Source organism: Notolepis coatsorum, assembly GCF_963971535.1.
Source record: "Notolepis coatsorum genome assembly, chromosome: 8".
Taxonomy (NCBI): Eukaryota; Metazoa; Chordata; class Actinopteri; order Aulopiformes; family Paralepididae; genus Notolepis; species Notolepis coatsorum.
In genome coordinates this window covers 17,030,575-17,052,279 of record NC_140172.1, presented here as the reverse complement: position 1 = coordinate 17,052,279, position 21,705 = coordinate 17,030,575, and the positions used below count along the sequence as shown (strand labels likewise).

At 39.7% G+C, this 21,705-nt stretch overlaps 1 protein-coding gene across 1 annotated transcript in view; it reads right to left on the bottom strand.

Moving 5' to 3' along the window:
- Positions 1–21,705, bottom strand: part of LOC311233810 (uncharacterized protein) — a 124,864-nt gene that overhangs the window by 84,590 nt on the left and 18,569 nt on the right. The gene's annotated exons all lie outside the window — the stretch shown is intronic.

Below are 21,705 nucleotides of genomic sequence, written 5' to 3'. Positions count from 1 at the left end.
AAATCGATACGTAGTAGTATCGCGTGGCGATACTGTATCAATACAGGGACACCAAGTATCGATATTTAATAATTCATAAAAAAAGATTTTGGAAGTTGCATTGTTCATTTCAATACCTGTAATAGTACAGTAGTCCACACACACATGGAATATGACTAATACAAACAGTTCAGTTTGTCAGGTACATGCAACACAGATTACAGTGTTTACATCTGTCTGCTTGAGAAAATACCATGTTCTGCAATAAAAATTATTGAAGTGAGATGAACAGACTGTTGTTTCTAGAGCTGAAATGGAAATGATCATCCATGCTTTTATTTCATCACGCCTGGACTATTGCAATTAAATTTGTACCCGTCTGGATAAATCTGTGCTAAACCGCTTGCAAATCATTCAAAATGCAGCGGCAAGGCTTTTAACTGGGACAAGTAGGCGTGCCCACATCACCCCCATTGTATCCACTCTACATTGGCTCCCCATTAATTATCGTGTCCATTTTAAAATTCTTGTTTTAACTTTTAAAGCCCTCCAAGGTAAATCCCCTGTGTACATTTTTTATTTACTGCGCCCCTACTCCCCCAGTCGTGCACTTAGGTCCTCCCACCAAAATCTCCTGGTTGTCCCAGAGTTCCTAGCGATCAATTGAATCGAAACTGAATGTGGCATCGCCAAAGAAGAAATCCCTTCCAATAAGTTTAAGCCGCTAATTTTGCTCTGCAAGAAGAACGGAGCGGGTCCATCTTATGACAACCATGTCCGATGTGGAGAGATGATAAGAGACGATAGCCGATTAAATTAAGTCTGATCTGGCAGTGATGATTGACGGGGACACTTCTAACATTCAGCCATGCATTAGGTGAGTAGCCCACTATTAGGACGTTTCAATACTGTACTTAAATTTCCCTCCGGTAGGCCTGCCGCGATAAGCAATAAATCGATTAATCAGCGCGATAATTAAAATGAATGCAATAATTTTGACGGGCGCGATTAATTGCTATTTGCGCGTTTGTTTTAATGAGGCGGAACCAGTACCCCTCGTCAGTCACTCACTGTGTGGGGGGCCGCTGGCCTTACTACAGAGCACAGCACAGGAGCTCCGTGGGGCAACGCCACATAGCTTAACTACATTTCTCAATAGTGTTGCTCCTTTTAACCAAGTAGCGTTATTTGTAGTGTAACGTTAGCTATTTTTAGACCCAAGTAGTTACTCGCTACTGCCCGGAGAAACTGAACTACTAAATAAAGATTAAAGATCTAGCGTTCGTTGATGCTCACTCAATGCTAACAACATTAGCTAAATAGCTAACAAACTAAATACAACGTATAGCATAGCTACAACACAGAATAACGTTAATACAATTACATGCATCATTGTTTACAATGAACGGGTGGTCAAAGGACTGGACACGGGGACAAGTTAAACATAAATTAATTTATTATAACACAGTTGCGCTCTCGTGCCTACGCACCACGGCTATTCTATTATATACGGCTTTGACGCTTCCTCCTCATCGTTGATTGCCTGTAGTAGCTGCATCTAACGTTAGTAGCCAACGTTAAAACTAACCTAAAGTTAGTTGTTCACCAACAATCTATCTCAACATTTGTTTTATCATTAGCTCAAAAACACAGAACCGGACGAGACAAGTTGGCTGCTAGGATAACAACAACAATACTTCCGCTTCGGTCGGTGGGCTTCAAAATAAAAGTCTAAAACACCGGAAAAGACGGAGCGGTGGGCTTCAAAATAAAAGTCTAAAACACCGGAAAATACGTTTATTTTGTACAGCGTTTTCCTCCACGAGTACTCGAGTACATCATGTGATCAATCGATCTGGATTATTTTTGCCCATCCCTAGTTTATCTTGTGCTGAAGTCTCCATTCCAATAGAGATAGTATATATTTTGGTGTTTATTTGATTATTGTTTCACTGCCTTTTTATTTATTACGTTTCCAGTTTTCCTCACAGTTTATTAACATTTTGTACATGGTACCGCGGCGCAAGGTACATTAATAATACATGTACATGTTAAAAGGATGACACAAAAAGCCAGACAGAGGGCTTGTTTCCAGTTTCAGTTTGTTTTATAATAAACAATCAAACTGAGCATTTTTTTATTTAGGATATTTAAAATGTCTTCCAATGTTAAATAAAAGTTTATTGCACTTTGAAACGGTGTCCTTGCATTATTATGCTATTATCATAATATTAGTGAATTTTTTAAAGAAAATTGAGAACTTTTGGGAAATACATTTCTAAAAAAAAAAATTCTCTAACCGGTCGCAATAATATCGCTTATCGCGATATTTTCGGGGGCAATTAATCGCCCAGCAAAATGTGTTATCGTGGCAGGCCTACCCTCCGGGGATCAATAAAGTCAACCTATCTAATAATGAGACAATATGCAAATAAGATAATACTAATAATAGTCACGGTTCCCCGCATCACTGCTGTTTTTTATAATAATAAAGTACCCTCCTCTCGTTGGGCTTGCGGCTCTGCAGATATACCCTACTCCTCTATCGAGGTTCCAAGCGACCCTATTGGGTACCAGAAAAGTCACGTGAAACATTGCAGACCACCGATTGGTCAGAAGTGAGACGCGTCACACGTTGGAGCGTCCTGCAGTTTTTTACGTCCTGAATGTCAGCCATTGATCAGAGCTCATCACAATACGGCTAATAACGTTAGCTTTAGCTCCCCGCCGGAGTGGACTACCATCGCTCCTCAGGAGTACTAAACGAGACAATGATTTTACTGTCTGCAACGAATGTTATAATAAAAGCCCTTCGTTCTATACACTTGTCTGATTGAAAACTTTATTAACAGACCGCAGAATGGGACAACTCAGCACGCTCTGAGCAAAGAAAGGAACTGAGATATGAATTGAGTATTGCTTGCCTTGATATGGTCCGGTAAATACGCTGATGTTATTGAACGTATAACTATATAATGTTAATGCCACAAAACGAATGCCTTTATTATAAAGTAGTAACTTTATAGTAATAATAATAAGAAAGGGTCGGGGGGGTAACCACCCCTGCCCGCGACACCGAGTGAACGGCGCACGACCAGAGGGGAAACTTCGAATCAGTGTTTCACTTTCAATAACTAATGCGTGCTTGCCGAATCCCAAACAATATTCATGCTGCAAAGTCATCCTCTAAAGATAGACATTTAGACTAGAGGCAGGCTATATGCTATAGAGTAGACTACTACTATAAAAAAAAAAAAATGCATTCAAACTTTTTTTTTGAATTTTTTGTGTGCGTGCGGTAATAACCGCGGCGGTAGGAAATATTTAGCAAATTTGTGTGGTAAGGAAAACATCAATACCGCGGCAGCTCTAGTTCTAACTAGAAATTATTTTAGATTCCAAGATAAATACTATTTGCAAAACATAGGCCTCAGCATGGGCTCTCCAGCCGCTGTGAACCTAGCCAATCTTTATATGTCCAAATATGAAGTAGATCATATCTTTAATAATAACCCGCTTGAGAAATGTGTCAAATCTTATATGCGCTATATTGACGATCTGTTTTTTTATTTGGTCTGGTTCAGCATCTGATCTTTTTGCCTTCCTTGAGTACCTGAACACCTGTAGAAGAACAATAAAGTTTACATTGAAGTTTGATATGCATAATTTACCCTTCCTCGATGTTCTGATCAAGAAAGCCCCTAATGGCATCTCATTACACACAGAGGTTTTTTAAAAAGGAGACAGACCGTAACTCGTTCTTGCATTATTCCAGTTATCACACCCCAGCCTTGAAGAACAGTCTTCCTTATAGCCAAATACTTCGTTATAAGAGAATATGTGATACTGACAATAGATTTATTGCACAAGCAGAAATCCTCCGTGGCAGTTTCCACGAGAGAGGTTACAGTGCCGATTTGACACTCAAAGCCCTGAACAAAACCAAACATATGGACAGGGCCACGTTGTTCACCCCCAGAAAGAAAGATAAAACAGACAAAGTATCTTTTGTGTCTACTTACAGCCCTATCACGAGAGACACACAGAGTATTGTCAATAAACATTGGCATATTCTGCAGTCCGACCCTCTTATAGGGACAGCGTTTCAGCATTCGCCTAACTATTTTTATAAGAGACAAGCGAATTTATCTAATCTCCTAGTCAAAACTGATTTGCCCTTAAAGAAACCTTCTCATTTTATGTCCAATATCCCAGATGGGAATTTTCCCTGCCAATCCTGTGTACAGTGCCAGGGCATGATTAAAGATAAATTTTTCGCACATCCTAAAACGGGGGAAAATATACCAGTCAAAGGACGGATTACGTGTAATTCGTCTAATCTGGTGTATTTGCTAAAATGTCCTTGTAATTTTTCTTATGTGGGCAAAACAACGAGAGCCTTTAAATCAAGAATCAGTGAACACAAATGTGCTGTGAGAAATTCAGATGTCAAGTCGTCGGTAGCTCGACATTTCTCTAAGTGTAAACATACCGTCAACGATCTCAAATATATGAGACTAGAGTTAGTACTCAGGCCAGCGCGAGGTGGAGACAGACACAAGTTGCTGTTGCAACGTGAATGTTATTATATCCACCTGTTCAATTGCATCAAACCTAGAGGAATGAATGAAGAGAACGTTTTAACCCGTTTCGTCTAACCTCCAAAAAATTGTTGTTTGTTGCTAAACAAGAGGCATGTTTCACAAGGATGCCCAATGTATAATTTGAAACTATTTAATTAAATATGTAAAGGGCTCAATTAGCCGTAGAAATAAATGGGCATGTTATATGTTATAATATCAAGTTTCTGGTAATTTTGTTTTGTATTGTTTATAATATAGATTGTTAGATATATCTATCTATATATATATATATATATATATATATATATATATATATATATATACAGGGAGCGAAATTAACTTTTTGACTCACCGGCCAGTGGCGGGTAGATGGGAAGAATCTACCCGCCAAGCAGATTTCTTACCTGCCAACTTTTTTTTGATAAAAAAAGAATGTATTATTATTTTATATTAAAAAATTTTTTTAATAAAAATATATATATTATATAATCATACTTGTAGTTGTATTATCTGCGAGACATCGCCACCTCGCTGTCTGCAAACAGCTCCACTGTCTGTGTGTATACTCTAGTGGCCTCCAGCAAGGATTCTCCGGCGCTACAGCTGGACCCTAAACTCTTACATTCAGCATGAAAGGATTCTCCTACCCTGCACCTGGACCCTAGTCAGCAGCGCTGCAGCCCTCATGCGATGTAACTGGACACTTGCAGTTGTTTATGTCGGGAGCTATCAGAAGCTAGCCAGCTGGATAACCAGGGGAGGAAATTAGGCCACTTTACTCGCCAAATGCGAGTATTTTTTACGTTTGGCGAGTGATTCATGAAGACCACTCGCCAGTCTGGCGAGAATACAAAAAAAAAACATTCTGCAATCACTGCACTGGCAAACGGTGCGCGTCTTCTTGAGTGCTCGCTTTAGTTGACAGTGCCACGAGAGCACTGCACAAGACCACCCGCGGACATATAATGTTTAATAAAAGTTCGCGCAGTACTGGCCAACCCGCGGACATATAATGATAAAAGTCCTGCGTTACTAGGCTAGCCATCAGGAGCACTCTCAAACGGATAACATTAAACACAGCAGAAGATGGAAAACAGACAGACTGACCAACGGGGAACTGCATCCAACCCTAGTACAACCCTCGAGTATAAGTTACTAAGGACACATTTAAATCACAGAGGTGTAATGTTAGTCTACTGGAACTGTATACAGTGGTTAGCTTCTAGTTTTAGCGATAGCTGCTTGCTAGCTAACGTTAGCCCCGTGTGCTCAAAGCAGCCAGCTAGGTGTATCTGTTAGGACTATAATGTTTCCAAAAAAGCACCACTACGACGTAAGGTTAGAAATTTTATTTCATGCTCAAAAGCCCCTGGCTTGCACATCGCAGTCACGAAAGGGGCTAGCTAAGCTCAACCAGTGCACTGTGTACAACAGCACACCAACCCAACTGACGTTACCACAACACTTGACGGTACTTCACAGCACTGTCGTAAGACCACCGTGCTGTCTTAAAGGCACAGTGTGCCTACCCAGATGCATACACAACATTGACGAGGCTTGACAACCGAGGTTCAAAGTTAACTTGATTGATTGATTGAAAACTTTATTAACAGATTGCAGAATGGGTACAATACAGTACGGCTCAATACACACAATTGTTAAGGGGATGCAGCCCAGAGAAAGACTTTCGTCTTGTTTACATCAGGGTCCCCCATTTTCAATTCATCATAACATATGACATACAGATAGACTACTGCTACATCTATACATTTCACATCTATCTATACACTTCACAACATACTTCGGTTTTTTTCTTTCACTGCCCAACCCAGTCCAACCCAGCATCTTTCACTGCCCAGTTCAGCCCAACCCAGTCCAGAATAGATACCTCTTTCATGTTAATATATTTTATGCTAATATTGTGAAGAGTAGAGATTAATGTTTTATGCTAATAAATATTTTAAAGAGGATTTGACTTGATTCAACAACAAAGCAGTCGGAGCAATGACAAGCCGAAAACTGTCGAAATTGTAGTTATTTGAAGTTTGGATTTTTTTTTACGACTGAGGTAGGTAAATAAAATTGACAGTTTTCGGCTTGTCATTGCTCCGACTGCTTTGTTGTTGAATCAAGTCAAATCCTAGGTAAGCATATATTGTGCGTGTGAACGTTGACATGAAGAAAAAAGTAAAAAAAAAAAAAAACGGTTTCTCACTTGATTCGATACTCGGTAGTACCGACGTGTTTCGGTTCGGTACCTCAAAAGTACCGAATTCGGTACCCATCCCTAATAATTACTTCTTTGTATGTCTTCGTCTAAATAGATTTTCAATCATAGTAAAATAATCACACCGTGTCTCTACTCTTTAAAATATTTATTAGCATAAAACATTAATCTCTACTCTTCACAATATTAGCATAAAACATATTAACATGAAAGAGGTATCTATTCTGGACTGGGTTGGGCTGAACTGGGCAGTGAAAGATGCTGGGTTGGACTGGGTTGGGCAGTGAAAGAAAAAAACCGAAGTATGTTGTGAAGTGTATAGATAGATGTGAAATGTATAGATGTAGCAGTAGTCTATCTGTATGTCATATGTTATGATGAATTGAAAATGGGGGACCCTGATGTAAACAAGACGAAAGTCTTTCTCTGGGCTGCATCCCCTTAACAATTGTGTTATCGAAATTGTAGTTATTTGAAGTTTGGATTTTTTTTTACGACTGAGGTAGGTAAATAAAATTGACAGTTTTCGGCTTGTCATTGCTCCGACTGCTTTGTTGTTGAATCAAGTCAAATCCTAGGTAAGCATATATTGTGCGTGTGAACGTTGACATGAAAAGAAAAAAGTAAAAAAAAAAATAATAATAATAATAAAAAAAAAATTTAATAAAATTTTTTTTTTAAATTATTTTTTAAAGTACCGAAAAAAGGTACCGTTGGGTACCAGTATCGATTCACAGGTACCGGTACCGGTATCGGTTCAAATGTGAAAGGTACCCATCCCTAGTAATTATCACAATTAGCGATTTTTTTTGTCTGGTAAAAAATCTGTTTGGCTGGTAAAAAAAATCAGATACTCGCCAGTTGGCTGGTAAGCCAAAAAGTTAGTTTCCTCCCCTGTGGATAACGTTACACAATGCCTCATGTATTAAACTAAAAGTGAATAGTTGACTGGGTCATTTTGTAACAGTAGCTAACATCAGCTCACAGAGGTCTCTCTGACTAGAGTAGACTAACATCAGTCACGGTGACTGTGTGTTTACATGCAGCATACAGAAACAGGTAGGGGAGGTTTAGGAGCAGCAATGCGCTCAGACAGCGAGTGAGAACTCCGCTCAGAATTGAATCATGATTTTCGGTTTTCACATGACCATTTGATTGGCCGCCACACGGCGGTCAGTCCTCTAAGTGGGAGGCGCCAAACGTAAAAACTGCCCGCAAATGGCGGGCGGCGCTCTCTAGTTTCGGTCCCTGTATATATATAATTTATGATTGGACTCTACTTTGATAGGTCATCCCTTTGGTCACATTGCACCGGCACACCTGCGTTGTGATGTCATTTCCTGCCGTGTCATGTCATGTAATTACCTGCCAGGTGTATTTAACTACCATCTTGATTGTATTTCCATTGCTAGCCATATCACTGAAGAAGGACATTGTCCGAAACATGTCTGCTATCTATTCAGGCTGCCATTAAAAACATTGAAACTGAGAGTGCTGGTCTGACTATTATTTTAGCCATGGCAACAAATAAAAATAATAAAATGAATAAATAAAATATTAAATAAATAGGCTACACGTCTCTTTTTGTGTTACAAATTGTGCTCACCGATATGAACATAGGCCTCTTTACTAGAGATGTTCCGATACCATTTTTCCCTTTCCGATCCGATTCCGATACCTAAGCTTTGGGTATCGGCCGATACCGATATTTATCCGATACCAGTGCATAAAATTTTTTTTTTTTTAATTATATAAATTATACTTTTTTTTTTTTTTTTTTTTTAGATACTGTTATACTGTTTTTTTTAGTAATAACTAGAACGTATGGTATTTATTCAACAACAGGTGATTGTATAGATTTGTATTAGTATCATTAATCAATGAGTATGGGCTGCAGCACTGCAGATATACCCTACTCCAATGATCCACACGGACATTAAACGGTGTTGCACTCGCTACTCAGTGGCTCTGCAGATATACCCTATTCAGTCTGTAAGCTAGTGGCAGATAGACCGTTCATGTTGTGATTTTTGATGCAAAATAAATATTCAACATTCTCTTTTGAAACTCCGCCTCAGACTCTTATCCTTTGGCACTTGCTGTACTTTGCTTGCAGGTCTGCAGCCATTATTGCTGGATTATGTGAATAGCACCAACTTTAGACACGGTAACGTTATCAAGCTAAGCTAACTGACCTAGCTCGCCTTCCCGCATCGACATTAAGATAACGTTAGTAATAGTCAGCTAACGCTAGTCCGTAGCTACTTAACTTAAATACAATTCACCGTGGGTGCATTATTGTTGATAGACGGTCACGGACAGTGTTAGGTCCTGGAGAAAGGACAGGCGATCATCTGATTTGATGTAACGTTAAAAGCGGATGTTGTTCCAACTAGCTATCTTTCCAGCTAATGCTATCATAACACCAGCCAAACACATCCCGATTCCCGTCCGAGCTCCCCGTCACACCGCACTGTCGGGGACAATGGAATTTAAGAAAGTGTATCTGCTGTTAAAATGACACAGCATCACACTTTAAAACATGTTCATTTTATAATCCTCACTCTCCGCAGGACTCGGCAGGAGATAAATTACATCATGGGATCGGAGGCTAGAATTTACGTGTACTCGCCGATACCGATACTAGCATTTTAGGCAGTATCGGCGGCATTTCCGATACTAGTATCGGTATCGGAACAACTCTACTCTTTACTTACTTAAAAAAAGGAAACATCAAGAAATATGTTTATGGTATTAATTCCACCATGCCATGTAGCACTATATCTCTCCCAGTATGGTCTGCAGCTGGATACTATTGTCTCAACCAGAGCTCTCAACCAATGCAATGCAACAGAACAATTTTGATTGACAGTCGATTCTGCCAATTACGTCACACCGCTTGCTAGGGCTGGACGATATAACGATAACGATAAATATCGCGATATATTTTAATAATCGATATCGAATATCGGAATTAAAAAAATCTGTTCTCTTTTTTTTACTTTTTTTTTACCTGCAACAGGGCAGTTTTAAAACCAGAGACAGTGGACAAACTTGTCTTTCTTGCCTGCAACTTAAAGTAATGGCTTTGCTTGTCCAAATGACAATACTGACCAAATTGAGATTTATTTCTCTCTTGTCCCATTTATTTTGTTTGCTTTCTAATTTAAAATACAGTTTGAAACCGTCTGTACACAGTAGGCTATGTGTGCTAGCAGAACTAGACTCCAGTCACGAGTCACGGTGCACATGTGCGGTGGTTTTAGGGCTGGGCGATATGGAAAAAAATCATATCGCGATAACAATATGATAATGTTATCATATTTCTCGATATCGATAATTATCGAATTGTTATAAGTATTTAAAAAACATTATTTTTTTTTTTTAACAACAGATGTATGTTTATTTTGCAGCAATTCTTTGTCTTTGCCGCCATCTTTAGTGTTACATCCCCTCACACTCCAGTTCTCAGGCTGCAGCTGGTTTAAAAGCGAAAGTAAACCGGCTTCTCTGCTGGCTGTGGCTCCAGGGGAGTTGAACAGTTCTGGCTCTGCTCGTTTATTTTCGATCTTTTGGCGCTTTTTTGGTGGACAAACCACCGCACATGTGCACCGTGACTCGTGACTGGAGTCTAGCTCTGCTAGCACACATAGCCTACTGTGTACAGACGGTTTCAAACTGTATTTTAAATTAGAAAGCAAACAAAATAAATGGACAAAAGAAAAATAAATCTCAATTTGGTCAGTATTGTCATTTGGACAAGCAAAGCCATTACTTTAAGTTGCAGGCAAGAAAGACAAGTCTGTCCACCACCTCTGGTTTTAAAACGGCCCTGTTGCAGGTCACAAAAAAAAGATATATATATATTAAAAAAAAAAAAAAAAAAAAAACGATTTTTTTTTTATTTCGATATTCTATATCGATTATTAAAATATATCGCGATATTTATAGTTATCGTTATATCGCCCAGCCCTAGGTGGTTTATCCACCAAAAAAAGCGCTGAAAGATCGAAAATAAACTAGCAGAGCCAGAACTGTTCAACTCCCCTGGAGCCACAGCCAGCAGAGAAGCCGGTTTACTTTCGCTTTTAAACCAGCTGCAGCCTGAGAACTGGAGTGTGAGGGGAGGTAACACTAAAGATGAGGTAACACTAAAGATGGGGGCAATGACAAAGAATTGCTGCAAAATAAAACTGTTTAATAAAAAAATATAAAATGTTTTATAAAAAAAAGAGAAAAAAAAATGTTTTGATGTAATGTATCGAGAAATATGATATCATATCGTTATCGCGATATGATTTTTTTCCATATCGCCCAGCCCTACCGCTTGCACCCGCCTCTGCTGTACCACCAATCGGCAAGCGCGTATTCGTTTTTTACTTCCTGGATTGCCGCCATTGATCTGCAGCGAGAGATCAACAAACCAATGCGCTAATAACGTTAGCTCCCCGCTGGCCACGAGTAGATTACCAGCGCTCCGCAGGATGACCAAACGAGGCATAATGATTTTACTGCAACAAATGTTATAATAAAACAAAGCTTTTCTATACATTTGTCTGATTGAAAACTTTATTAACAGATTGCAGAATGGGTACAACTCTGTACAGGCTCTGAGCAACGGAAGGAACTGAGCTATGAATTGAGTAATGCTTGCTACTTGCTATGTTCGGGTAAATAATATGCTGATGTTATTGAACGTGTAACACTAACTATATAACGTTAATGCCACAAAACGAATGCCTTTGTTAATCATAAGTAGTAACTTTGATGCAGTAGCTTGTAGTGTTGTCACGATACTGGAATTTCGACTTAGATACGATTAGAGTTGTTCCGATACCGATACCAGTATCGGAAAAGCCGCCGATACTGGCTAAAATGCTGGTATCGGTATCGGCGAGTACCCTCTAATGCTGCGCTCCGATACCATATGACGTAATTTATCAACAACACTGGTCTGTTGAGTAAGCATTATAAAACAAACGTGTGCTTAATCGATTAAAGTGTCAATGCCATTTGTCATTTTAACAGCAGATACTTTCTTAAATGTCATCGTCCCGACAGAGCGGTGTTGACGGGGAGCTCATGGGTTCGCTTGGTGGCTGGTGTTATTAGCATTGAACAGCTAACCGAAAGCTAGCTTTAACATTACCTTGGCTAAAGTTGGGGCTATTCATATAATCCAGCAATAATGGCTGCAGACCTGCAAGCAAAGTACAGCAAGTTGGCAAAGGAGTATTCCAAGTTAAATCACAATGTCACCAGTAACATTACAGTCTTCTATGGTCTTCCCATATACCGGTAGCTCATGCTAGCTAACGGTAACGTCGTCATTGCACAATTGCACGTCGCGTACACAATTAATGACATGTTGCGGACAGCCATATCGGCGACAATGTTTAGCTTTTAGTGCCAAATGATAAGAGTCTGAGGCGGAGTCTCAAAAGAGAATGTTGAATATTTATTGTGCAAAAATCACAACAGATCCGACTGCTACTGAACGGAGCCTTGTAGACAGACTGAGTAGGGTATATCTGCAGAGCCAGTGGGTAGCGAGTGCAGCAACGTATAATGTCCGTGTGGATCATTGGAGTAGGGTATATCTGCAGTGCTGAAGCCCCATACTCATTGATTAATGATACTAATACAAATCTATACAATCACCTGTTGTTGAATAAATACCATTACTTTCTAGTTATGACTAAAAAACAGTATATATAAAACAGTATTTGTTAAAAAAAAAAAAAAAACATTATATTTATAAAAAATTTATATAATATCGTTTTGTATGCACTGGTATCGGATAAGTATCGGTATCGGCCGATACCCAAAGCTTAGGTATCGGAATCGGATCGGAAAGGAAAAAATTGTATCGGAACATCTCTAGATACGATACCTTGAAAAGTATCGATACTTCGATACCAAATTTTTTTTTCTTCTTTTTTTTAAACAAATTTAGCTTTTGTTGCTGGTTGATTCTCCTCAGCTTCTCTCTGGTACTATAAGAGAAGATAAATATAACACTTTTAAAACCCTTTGTTTATCTTTAGATCACACATTTAAAAATAACTGTTCATCTCACTTCAATAATTTGTTATTGCAGATGCAGAACATGGTATTTTCTCAAGCAGACAGATGTAAACACTGTAATCTGTGTTGCATGTACCTGACAAACTGAACTGTTTGTATTACAGTTAGTAACTAGGGGTGCACCGATGTATCGGTCGGGTATCGGTATCGGCCGATAAGTGCCTTGTTGACTGCAATCGGCCTATCGGCCGATAAGCTCGAATGTGCCGATGGCAGTAGCCGATAAATATCCATCAATTTGTGTAGCGTCAAGACAAAAAAAAGTTCACTTGCGACCTGCACAACTAGGGCTGGGCGATATAACGATAGCGATAAATATCGCGATATATTTTAATAATCGATATCGAATATCGAAATAAAAAAAAAAATGAAAAATCGTTTTTTTTTTTTTTTTTTTTTACCTGCAACAGGGCAGTTTTAAAACCAGAGACAGTGGACAGACTTGTCTTTCTTGCCTGCAACTTAAAGTAATGGCTTTGCTTGTCCAAATGACAATACTGACCAAATTCAGATTTCTTTTTCTCTTGTTCATTTATTTTGTTTGCTTTCCAATTTAAAATACATTTTGAAACCGTCTGTACACAGTAGGCTATGTGTGCTAGCAGAACTAGACTCCAGTCACGAGTCACGGTGCACATGTGCGGTGGTTTGTCCACCAAAAAAGCACCAAAAGATCGAAAATAAACTAGCAGAGCCAGAACTGTTCAACTCCTTTGGAGCCACAGCCAGCAGAGAAGCTGGTTTACTTTAGCTTTTAAACCAGCTGCAGCCTGAGAACTGGAGTGTGAGGGGATGTAACACTAAAGATGGCGGCAATGACAAAGAATTGCTGCAAAATAAACATACATCTGTTTAAAAAAAAAAAAAAAAATAATAATAATACTTATAACAATTCGATAATTATCGATATCGAGAAATAAAATAAAATTATCATATCGTTATCGCGATATGATTTTTTTCCATATCGCCCAGCCCTATGCACAACGCTGTCCCCAGTCGCCCCCACACACACACAAGCTACTGCATCAAAGTTACTACTTATGATTAACAAGGCATTCGTTTTGTGGCATTAACGTTATATAGTTAGTAGGGCTGCAACGATTAGTCGACATAAAAACGATAAAAAAATCGTTGACGAGAAATTGTTGCGTCGATTAGTCATTACAAAAAAAAATAAAAACTTTATTTAATTTTTTGCACTACCTATCTTTGTGAGAGTGGCTTCTCAGGGTTCCAGACAACATCATAACATGATGATCCCATAGCAAATTTTGGACATTGAAAACATTGTTCCCCTGCAGGAGATGATGATCAGACTAGACACAATACATTACACACGCACTCCTCTCACTCACACACAGCGATCAGAGTAAGACACACACACTCCTCTCACTCACACACAGCGATCAGAGTAAGACACACACACATACACACTCCTCTCACTCACAGCGATCAGAGTAAGACACACACACATTCACACTCCTCTCTCTCACACACAGCGATCAGAGTAAGACACACACATTCACACTCCTCTCACTCACACACAGCGATCAGAGTAAGACACACACACATACACAAATTACACAGTACACACCTCTCACTCACACAGCGATCAGAGTAAGACACACACACAAATTACACAGTACACACACTCCTCTCACTCACACAGCGATCAGAGTAAGACACACACACATACACGGACTCCTCTCACACACAGCAAACAAAAGTTATTTAAAGTACACTTCCACTTTAATTTGTATTATTTAATTTATTTATCTTGTTATGAGTGATTGCTGTATTGTTCTTCAAATACATTTTCATTTAAAGTGGCTTAAAGATCCAAATTCAAATGTTTCATGAGTCATTATTTTAATTTGCTATGGGATCATCATGTTATGATGTTGTTGTTTGGTCCTGACAAGAGTCTCAAAGTCTGGGGTGATGGTAGACAAGCAACTCTGAGGTCATGCTCAATGTCCAATCTGTTCCTCTGCTCTGTCTTCAGCTGGACCAGAGCTGAGAAGCCACTTTCACAAAGATAGGTAATTTAAAAAAAAAATAAAAAATTTGTTTACATTGGTTTTCGATTAGTCGACTAATCGAAAAAAATAATCTGCAGATTAGTCGACTACCAAATTAGTCATTAGTTGCAGCCCTAATAGTTAGTGTTACACGTTCAATAACATCAGCATATTATTTACCCGAACGTAGCAAGCGTTCATATTAGCTCAGTTTAGGCCTGCCACGATAACAAATTTTGCTGGGCGATTAATTGCCCCCGAAAATATCGCGATAAGCGATATTATTGCGACCGGTTAGAGAATTTTTTTTTTGGAGAAATTTATTTCCCAAAACTTTTATTTTGAAGCCCACCGCTCCGTCTTTTCCGGTGTTTAAGACTTTTATTTTGAAGCCCACCGACCGGACCGGAAGTATTGTTGTGATAACTTTTTGGGTACCAGAAAAGTCACGTGAAACACTGCAGACCACTGAATAGAGACGCGTCTCTAGGATTTCATAATCATTATGTTTGCAGCAGGCACAAGTGCAATAAACAAAGGATAGAGTCACTGTGTATTCTGCCTCATTTATTGATTAAACAAAACCGACATCAACACAATTTGCCACCGAGCGGAGAGTTTAGTCTCGCAAAAAGATCGCTGACTTGTTAAGGCTTGTTGTTAGGTTAGGTGCTAATGTTGTGCTAGCGTTTTAGCATGGCTATCGTACATAGCGTGATCAATATAACTCGCTATTGATTGTTTGTATGAGTAACGTTAATGCTAGTAGAATAGACACAACGTGAGGTAATCACCATCCATTTTAAACCGGTTATTACCTAATGCTAACGTTAGCAAATAGACGCGACTGGTAACGTTACAGCTTGTTAGCCTAATGCTCGTTAACGTTAGCATAGACAGCCTAGCTAACGTTAACGCTTGTAGAATAGACACAATGAGAGGTAACGTTAGCGTTAGCAGAATAGACACAACGAGGGTCTCGTTAATGTTGTTATTGATTGATTGATTGAAAACTGTTTACTCTGTTTGTATGAGTAACACGGACAGTGACTGACAAGGGGCACTGGGTCCGCCTCATTAAAACAAACGCGCAAATAGCAATTAATCGCGCCCGTCAAAATCATTGCATTAATTTTAATTATCACGGCAATTAATCGATTTATTGCTTATCGCGGCAGGCCTAGCTCAGTTCATTCCGTTGCTCACAGAGCCCTGAGTTTTACCCATTCTGCAATCTGTTAATAACGTTTTCAATCAGACACATATAGAAAGGCTTTGTTTTATTATAACATTAGTTGCAGTAAAATCATTATGCCTCATTTAAGTCATCCTGCGGAGCTAAAAGCTAAACGTCAGCCATTGTTGTTGTAGAAAAGCTCTCGTCAAAATCAATGGCGGACAAAAGCGGAAGTAAAAAATTTATACGCGCTTGCCGATTGGTGGTAACAGCAGAGGCGGGTGCAAGCGGTGTGTGACGTAATTGGCAGAATCGACTGTCAATCAAAATTTCATTGGTTGAGACAATAGTATCTAGCTGCAGCCCAGCAGGTAGACTATGCTGGGAGAACTAGTATCTAGCTGCAGCCCTGCAGAACATACTGGCAGAGAGATAGTGCTATTTCTGTTTCCTTTTTTTAAGTAAGTAAAGAGGCCTATGTTCATATCGGTGAGCACAATTTGTAACACAAATATACAGTAGTTTCATAAAAGAATAAAAAAAAAATATTTGCCACAAATATCGGTATCGGTATCGGCCGATTGTGTTAGTTGAACAATCGGTATCGGTATCGGTGGCAAATTTTCATATCTGTGCATCCCTATTAGTAACAGTTTCGATTTTTATTTAAAGATAACGAGAGAGGGAGAGAGAGAGAGCATTTAGTAACGTTACATTTTCAACAAGATTGCTGCTATTTAAACACTTCATGGAAACGGGGTAACGTTAACCTTATGGCGACTGTAGTATTGTATGACCTCGACATAACGTTTAAACGTTAACCCGTTTCCATGCAGTAATTATAAAAGGTGGCCAGCTAAGCTAACGGAGCTAACGGAGGAACGACTAGCAGTAGCTAACGTTAGCTAATAGCTGTAACGTTACTAACAACGAATCAGCTGTTGATATTATGCGCCATCAGTAGACAACGTATCATGTATTAAACTAGAGTTAATGGTTTTAATGCTTCACTCAGTGACGTTGAAAGAGCAGCTGTCACGAACCTCTTTCATTTCTTTATGGAGATCCACGTTGGCACTGCTCTAACACCGCTTGCAAATGGGCATCGTGGAATCTTTAGCTTGTCCTTCGTTGTTTACTTCAAACTAGGGCTGCAACTAATGACTAATTTGGTAGTCGACTAATCTGCCGATTATTTTTTCGATTAGTCGACTAATCGAAAACCAATGTAAACAACAACAAAAAAAAACTAAAAAAAAATGATTTTTTTTTTTTTTTTTTAATTACCTATCTTTGTGAAAGTGGCTTCTCAGCTCTGGTCCAGCTGAAGACCGAGCAGAGGAACAGATTGGACATTGAGCATGACCTCAGAGTTGCTTGTCTACCATCACCCCAGACTTTGAGACTCTTGTCAGGACCAAACAACAACATCATAACATGATGATCCCATAGCAAATTAAAATAATGACTCATGAAACATTTGAATTTGGATCTTTAAGCCACTTTAAATGAAAATGTATTTGAAGAACAATACAGCAATCACTCATAACAAGATAAATAAATTAAATACAAATTAAAGTGGAAGTGTACTTTAAATAACTTTTGTTTGCTGTGTGTGAGAGGAGTCCGTGTGTGTGTGTGTATGTGTGTGTGTCTTACTCTGATCGCTGTGTGAGTGAGAGGAGTGTGTGTACTGTGTAATTTGTGTGTGTGTCTTACTCTGATCGCTGTGTGAGTGAGAGGTGTGTACTGTGTAATTTGTGTATGTGTGTGTGTCTTACTCTGATCGCTGTGTGTGAGTGAGAGGAGTGTGAATGTGTGTGTGTCTTACTCCGATCGCTGTGTGTGAGAGAGAGGAGTGTGAATGTGTGTGTGTCTTACTCTGATCGCTGTGTGTGAGTGAGAGGAGTGTGTATGTGTGTGTGTCTTACTCTGATCGCTGTGTGTGAGTGAGAGGAGTGTGTATGTGTGTGTCTTACTCTGATCGCTGTGTGTGAGTGAGAGGAGTGCGTGTGTCAGGGTTCGAAATTAACGGGGGCTTGGGGCATAATGCCCTTGAAAATGGACAAAATGCCCTCGAAAATCAGTTAAGGAGGGCACTTAATGCCCCCGACAGTTTACTAATTATATATATATATTTATCCGGTAATGGAGCGTCTGTGGGAGTACGGTTCAGATGACGCGCAAATAAAAAAAAATCATTTGGCGGAGCCGGTGTTCTGCACTGGCTGCAGCCAGCTGCCAGGTGCTAGTCAGTTTGTGTAAAAATGCCACGCACAATATAAATCAATCTTCATTACGACTTTAAAAACATAGCCATTAACATTACATATGCCTACACACATCTTGCCATAGCGTTAGGAGTTTGTAAACACAACGCACGTTTTAACTATGGTAGCCCGACGCAGCCCGCAAGCTAATACTGTAGTCAATGAAATGTCACCGTAGCTACTAGCTGCTACTGTAGCAGAGGAGGAAATGAGAGTCTGAGAGGCGGGGTGTTTAAAGACAATGATAGGCGTTTATTCAACATCCAAGAAGGCTAACATACAACTGTGTTTTACTAACTCCAACCGGGACTATTGCCGCTTTTCCACTGCATGTTGATGTTAGAACGTCTCCTCCTAACGTTACCGGAGCTGATAACATTGTCTGCGGTGGTGGTCCGTGACGCTAAAATGTCCGTGGGGACCCGGCGCCAACCCATAGATAGTTCCAACTCACCGAATTACGTAATCCACCACAGTTGCACTCAATATTTAAATAATGTTAGTCTAAATAAATGTAGACAGAAACATAATAATTTCAAGCAGAAAACGAATCTTTCCATTAAGAACTGACAATCAGGGAATTTAAACATGGTTGACATTGTTTTTGTGTGTTTATATTAAAGAAAGGAAAGTCTAGTGCTGGCTGAGCATATTGTTTGTTTGCACTAAGTTAATACTTTGACAAATGTAGCCTATATTTTTCAGTCAGTTCGGTCTTTGTGTGCCAAACATTATTTAAGGCTGTAAACACTGTAAACCTTTTATTTTATTTTTAATAAATGAGAAGCATGTTTAGATTTGAGTGTTACATTTTTTTTTAATAAAAATTAACATATATCGAACTGAAAACCGTGACCCCAAAATCGTGATACGAACCAAACCGTCCCATTTTGTGAACCGTCCCACCCCTACCGTTTATCATAAAAATGCAGTGCCCCCGAAATACAAAAAAAAAGCCCCCGAAAATCAATTAAGGGGGGCAAAAAAAGCCCTTGAAAAAAAATGTTAATTTCTAACCCTGGCGTGTGTAATGTATTGTGTGTCTAGTCTGATCATCATCTCCTGCAGGGGAACAATGTTTTCAATGTCCAAAATTTGCTATGGGATCATCTAGGGATGCCCCGATCGATCGGCCACCGATCGTTATGGGCCGATAATCAGTATAAATATGCGATCGGGGAATTCCGATAATGAGTCATATTCGCCGATCGCGGAAACTGATCAAGTGGATATCTCACTCGCTTGTATCAGACGCACAGGACCTGCAAACTGCTCCTCCTCCCTAGCCCCGCCCGCCCCCGTGTAGAGTTTGTAAACAAAGAGGTGCGGCTCCTCTGCTCGAGTCTGTAGTGCATTCGACCTGCGCTAACGTTAGCTACCTAGCTATCGTTACTGTTTAAACAAAATTACCCAGTCAACTATTCACGTTTAGTAGGCATTGTCTAACGGTATTTAGCCGGCTAGCTACCGATAGCTCCTGATATCAACAAATGATCCAGAAAATCTAGTAGTCCATGTTCATGCCTCCGGTAGCTTGCGTTAGCTTGCGTTAGCTGACGTTAGTTTACTGTTCAAAACGAAATGTCCCATTGAACTAAAGTTCTGTCTTAACGTCATCTAGCCGGCTAGCAGTAGCTACAGATAGCTCTTGATATCAATGTCTTATAACATTGATTTAATGCGTATTCGAGCTGAGGGCTTGCTGAATGTGAAATGACCAAAGCATAACGTTACCAATAGGGTCCCGCTGCAGCGCCGGAGAATCCTTTTTGGAGAGTACACACAGACAGTGGAGCTGTTTGCAGATAGCGAGCATTTTGACTTGTTGCGTGGTGGCGATGTCTCGCAGATAATACAAGTACAAGTCTAATTATATAATATATATATTTTATTAAAAAAAAAAAAAAAACGTTTTATATAACATAATTTTTAATTTCTTTTTAATCAAAAACGATCGGTATCGGATCGGTATCGGCCGATATGGCTCACGACGATCGGTGATCGGTATCGGTGGCAAAAAACGTGATCGGGGCATCCCTAGGATCATCATGTTATGATGTTGTCTGGAACCCTGAGAAGCCACTCTCACAAAGATAGGTATTGCACAAAAAAAAAAAAAAAAATTAAATATTTTTTTTTAAATGACTAATCGACGCAACAATTTCTTGTCGCCGATTTTTTATAGTCGACATCGTCGATTATGTCGACTAATCGTTGCAGCCCTACTTCAAACCCGAAGTACCTCCAAACAGCACTTCTGCTGTTTTCTGGTGTAGTGTGGGTGGGCTCGGCGTGACGTTACTCCGTTTCCATGAAGTAATTATAAGGTGGCCAGCTAGCTAGCATAAGCTAACGGAGCTAACGGACTAGCTAACGTTAGCTAATAGCTTTGTTTACAAATGGAAGACAGGTCTGACGCGTCTGTGAGGGGGAGGAGGCTGCAGCAGCTTGTGTCTGTTAGTCTCTGAGGAGGAGGAGGACAGCAGCGTGTCTGTCTGTCAACAACTTGCGGGAGCAAGCCAGCTGGTATCGATACTGCAGAAAGTATCGGTACTTCGGGAAATGAGTATCGAAACCATTTTAAATATTCAGTATCGGTATGTATCGATACTTCGTTATTTTTGACAACACTAGTAACTTGTGTGTGTGTGGGGGCGGCGTTGTGCAGGTCGCTTTGACTGAACCTTTTTTTTGCCTTTTGACGCGACACAAATTGATGGATATTTATCGGCTACTGCCATCTGCACATCCGAGCTTATCGGCCGATACAGATACCCGACCGATACATCGGTGCACCCCTACTTGACGGTACTTCCCAGCACTGTCGTAAGATCACCGTGCAGTCTTAAGGCACAGTAAGTGAACACCGTTGTGATGCTTAGCCAGATGAGTTTTTTTTTCGTAGCCGCATTTTGCGGAGACGCTCTCTGATTGGCCACTGACTGACGCTCTCCGATTGGCCACAGACATGTGCGCCCAATCGCGTGACGAGCTGTGTCTTTGCCCATTTCCGCCTTGAACAGCAGCAAACTACCTAACGCCTAGTTTATCACTGGTTAAGCTTAGGCGACTTTCGAAGTTGGTTAAGGTTAGAGTTTGGAATCAGGGCTGGTGTTCCATCGCCCTGCTCTAAGACAAACTCCAACCTTAACCAACTTCAAAAGAGTGCCTAAGCTTAACCGGTAGGGATGCACCGATATGAAAATTGGCCACCAATACCGATTGTTCAACTAACACAATCGGCCGATACCGATACTTGTGGCAAAAAATAAGTATTTGTAATTTTTTTTAATGAAACTACTGTATATTTGTATGTGTATGTTTGTATTTGTAGGCCTCTTTACTTACTTAAAAAAAGGAA